This window comes from Eulemur rufifrons, chromosome 7 (assembly GCF_041146395.1).
Source record: "Eulemur rufifrons isolate Redbay chromosome 7, OSU_ERuf_1, whole genome shotgun sequence".
Lineage (NCBI taxonomy): Eukaryota > Metazoa > Chordata > Mammalia > Primates > Lemuridae > Eulemur > Eulemur rufifrons.
The window spans coordinates 226,785,063-226,790,916 of NC_090989.1; the positions used below are offsets into that span (position 1 = coordinate 226,785,063).

Below are 5,854 nucleotides of genomic sequence, written 5' to 3' on the forward strand. Positions count from 1 at the left end.
AAGAAAGCTAATCATGGGAGGAAGAGGAGGATACTGATGGCAGAGTGTGCCCACTTCATACTTCTGTTTCAAATTGCCAGGGATACCAGTTACATGCACATCATCTGTGATGAAAGGACAGGCAAGAAGGAGGAAGAAGGAAAAAGAAGGGATTTTCATCATCAGATGGTTCTAATCTGGTATATTTTTATGAGCCTCACATTTTAAAGTAATTGTTTATTTTTATTTCACAAACCCTGTGTAAGTCTAGAGCTGTAATGAACAGCATGAGGACTATGGTTAATAATATTGTACACTGAAAATTTGCTAAGAGAATAGCTTTTACCTGCTCTTACCATAAAATAGAAAAAATAGGTAGCTATGGAAAGTGATGGATATGTTAATTTGTTTGATTCTAGTAATCATGTCACTATGTATATCAATACATCATGATATGCACCTTAAATATATACAATAAAAATAATTTCAAATACCCTGTAGTCAATCGTAACACAAAGCATAAATGTTGCATCAATGACATTTTATTTTCTTGCCTTAATAACTTCTTTGTTTCTAGAATTGACTCTTAAAATCAGGGGATAACCAACCACAAGATAGCCATGCCTCTTCTCTTCCAAGTGGCATTAACCATAAGTATTTTTTTTTGGGGGGGGAGGTTTCTGGTAAAGACCGGAAAACCTGCTAGACAAATTCTAAAAGAGCTGTAACACTAACCATAAGTATTAATCAGTGGAATGCCTATTTTTGAACTGGTCTATTCCTTAGTATTGAATACAGAACCACAACTTAGTGCAAATATTATAAACGGGGAGAACAAGGAATCTTAAAACGTCTTTATTTGGCCAGGAAAACAAGCCCTCTCATCTATTTTTACTTTTGTGTTTTCAGACACAGCCACACAAGGGCTTTGAACAGTTGAAACCTGTTCAACAGTCAAAACACCTGAAACAGGTGAAAACCTGTCATTCGTTCAAGGTACCAGTCTTGCCTGACAGAGGAAGAAAATGCCTTCTCCTCACTGATATAAATATACAAGGGCTGTCCAGAAAGTATCTAGCCATGTAACATTAACAATGGCTGGATACTTTCAGGACAGCACTCGTATAACATAATATTGGAACATAAAAACAGGTCTACCTGAAAGTTTCAGTTTAGTTTCATTAAACATCTTTCTTGGGAAGCTATAGTGAAATCATGAAAGTATGGCTATTGGTAACATAACAAAAGGAAAAAGTTACTTTGTAGGATTCTGACTATATTTCGCATTTTTAAACAACTCTTCAGTGAAATAATAATATCTAAATAGTCGCTGGGATTTAATGGTAGCAAGGTTGGATTTGATGTCTATGAGGAGCAGTCTGCTGCTTCAGAGAGGGAATACTATGCCCAAGATAAGTGTAGTGTTTTCCAGTCTGGATGGAAAAGTGTGAGGGAGTAGTCCCAGTCTGTGACTGTTAGTGGGGAACGGGGTGTGGTTTTGGTGTTTTTCACTCCCCTGTATCCATGTAAAGGGAGTTCTGCTAGTGATGCACAAAGCTTGTTCTTCGTTGTCACAGTAACTGCGAGATGAGGGTTGTGACATTTAATGTCAAGGGGCCAAGGATGGTAAACATTCTGCAGTGCCTCCCACAATGCAGAATTTTCCCAGCACAAATGCTATTCGTGCCCCATTAAGAATTACTGTGCTCCCAATTCACAATAGCAAAGATGTGGAAACAACCCAAATGCCCATCAATACATGATTGGATTAGTAAACTGTGGTATATGTATACCATGGAATATTACTCAGCTATAAGGAATGATGAAGATACGACATCTCTATGGTTCTCCTGGAGAGAGTTGGAACCCATTATATTAAGTGAAGTATCCCAAGAATGGAAAAACAAGCTTCACATGTACTCACCAGAAAATTGGTTTCCCTGATCATCACCTAAATACAAATCTGGAAACGACACCAATTGGACATCAGACTGAGGTGGGGGGTGGGGGAGGGGATGGGGGTATGCCTACACAATGAGTGCATTGCGCACCGTTTGGGGAGTGGTAACACTTGAAGGTGCTGACTCAGGAAAGGGGGGGTGGGGAAAAAAAATATGAAACTGTTGTTTTTAACTTGCATTGTTCACTTAATAATTTATCATGAATATTTCCCATATTATTTCATATCATTGTACAAGAAATAATGTATACATTATGAGGACATACTGTATCTAACAAGATATACTGTTAGACTCTTTGATCCTGTAAAATTAAATTATTAATGATAAAAAAATAATAATAAAAAAAAAAAGAATTACTGTGCTCCATTAACAATTCTGGCTTCTCTCCTCATCGCCACTCTCTCCCCACTGGGTTCTCTTACTGATGCATCAGGATAGACATAAGTCTGCCCCCTTCAGGACCCTTCCCCCCTCTTGCTTCCTGGCCTGTCTGCCTGCAGAGAAGGTATTTTCCAGGGCAGATTTACAGGTTTGTTTGTTTTGTTCTGTTCTGTTTTCGAGGAAGGGAGACAAGTTCAATTGTGATGTGGAGTGAAGTGAATTGGAGTGAAGAATTAAGAAGTCCATTTTGGTACACATCAAAATCCATGCTTTCCTGCCAAATCTGCAGTGGGCTGGCTTTGCAACAGCAGCCTTAGCATAGCCATCATGGGGAAGGGAGGGAGCAGGCAGAGCGGAAACTCCCCCAAGCCAGGCTTAGGCATCACAGACAATACCTGAGAATCCTCATGACCACTGCCGTAGCAGGACCAGGGCAGAGAAAGAACCCCAGCCACTCAGCAGCCCTGGCCTGTAGCCCCACTCCCCCTGACCCCGATGCTTCCATCCACCCCAAATAGCTCCGCAGTCCTGGAACCACCCTCCACCCACGTGGCTAAACCTCTCTAGTTACTGCACTGGGGTCTGACCCCGCAGGCACTCACTCACGCATCTCCTGTCCTGCCCACAGACCAGAGCTCAGGCTCTGAGGCTCCTGTTGCACCCAGACCCAAGGCTCCACCCTCAAGCCTGGTGGCAGCTGCTGGGACTATGGCTCTGCCCCCCTAGGATCCAGCATTGCCCCCAACCCAAAGCTCTGCCCCTATGGCTCCAATGCTCCTGCTGGGCCCATGACTCCACCCTGAGATTCCAGCAATGCAGCTGCACCACAAGACCCAAACCCCAAGTCTTCACCATGGCAGTAGGGCCACAGAACAGCCCCAAGGTCCAATGTTCCACCAGGGATACCCCCCACCTGGAGCCATCATTATACCTGGACCTGGTTCCAGCAAATGCTCACAGGTGGACACCCACAACCACTGCCTTGATAGCCTCACTCAGCTGCCATTGTCACCTCCACAGGGAGACCCCAGGCAGAGAAAATTACCACAACACCAGCCTCCATAAAGAGGTTTTCACCCAGATCCCAACTTAAGCTTCCCACAACAATCTGGGGAACAACCCACTGCCCCTCATGAAGATCATCTAGCACTGACTTGAACTGTGACAATCATAGGGGAAAGGAACAAAACAGAACATTTGCACTATGGGTCTCAGTGCACTCACCCCTCCCCTGCCAGGTCAACATTCCAGAGTAGGACACAAAAGTGCCATCTAGGGATCTCCTCTTCTTCTAAGTAGGAGAGTTCCCAGCAAAGGAGAACAGGTGCCGTGCAAACCTATCAGCCTTGAGCCGAGAGAAAAGGATTCAGATGAGAAGAAAATAGCAAAAGAATTCTGGCAACATGAAAAAACAAAACAGTTTGACACCCCCAAGAAATCACCCAGCCAAACAGAAATTGTCAATATGTCAAGAAATGGAATTCAGATACGGATGGCAAATACAATGAATGGTATTGAAGAGAAAGTTGAAAACCAACAACAACAACAATAAAAAAAGCCAAAAAAGTATTTTAGGAAATCAATGAAAAAAATTAAAAAGTCACTAAAGAGCTTGGTAACATAAGAAAGGTTATAACAGAACTTAAAGAAATGAAGGAGTCATTTAGGGAATTACAAAATACAGCAGAAAGCTTCAATAACATGTTAAACCAAGCAGAAGAAAGAATCTCAGAGCTTGAAGATAAGGCTTTCGAACCAACCCAGTCATTCAAAGATGCAGAAAAGAGTAAAGAAGACTGAACAATTTACTCAGAAATATATGGGAGTATGCAAAGCAAAGACACGAATTATAGGTATCCTTGAGGGAGAAGAAAAAACAAAAAGCATGGAAAACCTATTTGAGGGAATTATCGAGAAAAACATCCCAGTATTGCCAGAGATTTAGACGTCCAGATTCAAGATGGCCATCAAACACCAGGAAGATTAAAAGGAAACAGAACATCTCCAGGACACATAGCAATCAACCTGGCCAAAGTCAAAATGAAGGAGAAAATTCTACAACCAGCAAGATGAAAACAATAACTAACCTACAAAATAAATCCAGTAGGCTAACAGCAGACTTTTCACAGAACAGACCTTACAAGCCAGAAGGGACTGGGGCGCCATCTTCAGAACAACTGCCTGCCAAGAATCTTGTCTCCTTCAAAACTAAGTTTCATAAACAATGGAGAAATAAAGACTTTTCCAGAAAAGCAAACACTGAGAGAATTTGTCATGACTAGACCTGCCCTACAGGAAATACTCAGAACTGCATTATATATGGATAAGCACAATAGATACCCACCAGGGTGAAATCATCCAAAAGCTAAAGCTCACAGCTCATAACAAACAATAGCACAAGAGGGAAAACAAAGCAATAAGGTATACAACATGATGAACAGAACAGCATGCCACATAACAATACTATCACTCAATGTAAATGGTCTGAATGCACCACTAAAAGACACACTGGCTGAATGGATGAAAAAATATAATGTAAATATTTGCTGTTTCTAGGAAACACATCCTAACGCACAAGAACTCATGCAAACTCAAGGGGAAGGGATGGAAAAAATACTCCATGCAAAACAGAAAGCAAAAGAGAGCAGGTATAGCCATTCTTAAATAAGATAAAATTGATGTTAAATCAACAATTTTAAAAAAAGACAAAGACGGTCACTATATAATGGTAAAGGGAGCAATTCTGCAAGAAGACATAACAATCCAAAATATATACACACCTAACACAGGAGCTCCCAGATTCATAAAACAAATCTTACTATATCTAAACAAACAGATGAACAGTAGCATCTTAATTGTCAGGGACTTCAACAGCCCACTGACAGAGCTGGACAGATCATTGAAGCAGAAAATAAATGAAGAAACACTGGACTTAAACAGGAATCTAGAACAAATGGACCTAACAGATATTTACAGGACATTCTACCCCAAAACTACTGAATATACATTCTTCTCATCAGCACATGGGATATTCTCCAAGGTTAGTCATATCTTAGGCCACAAAACATGTCTCAACAAATTCAACAAAACTGAAATCATACCATGTATCTTCTCAGACCACAGTGGAATAAAACAAAACACCAATTCCAAGAGAAACACTCAAATCTACACAAAGTCATGGAAATTAAACAACCCTGCTTCTGAACAATCTTGGATCAATGATGACATTAATATGGAAATCAAAATATTCCTCAAACTGAACAAAAGGGACATGTGCTATCAAAATCTGAAAAATTCAGCAAAACAGTCTTAAGAGGAAAATTCATAGCCTTAAAATGCCTACATAAAAAAGACATAAAGATCACAAATTGACAACATAAGGACACATCTCAAGGAACTAAAAAGGAAGAGCAAACCAAACCCAAAGTTAGCAGAAGAAAAGAAATAATAAAGCTCAGAGCAGAACTAAACAAAGTAGAAAAACAAACAAAAAAAAAATACAAAGGATCAAAAAAAATTGTTCTTTGAAAAGA

The 5,854-nt window shown here is 40.4% G+C and overlaps 1 non-coding gene across 1 annotated transcript; it reads right to left on the bottom strand.

Moving 5' to 3' along the window:
* Positions 1–648: 648 nt before the first annotated feature.
* Positions 649–712, bottom strand: LOC138388926 (U7 small nuclear RNA). The gene has a single exon (XR_011234381.1). It is a non-coding gene; the product is annotated as a U7 small nuclear RNA (small nuclear RNA).
* Between the last annotated feature and the right edge of the window lie 5,142 nt (positions 713–5,854).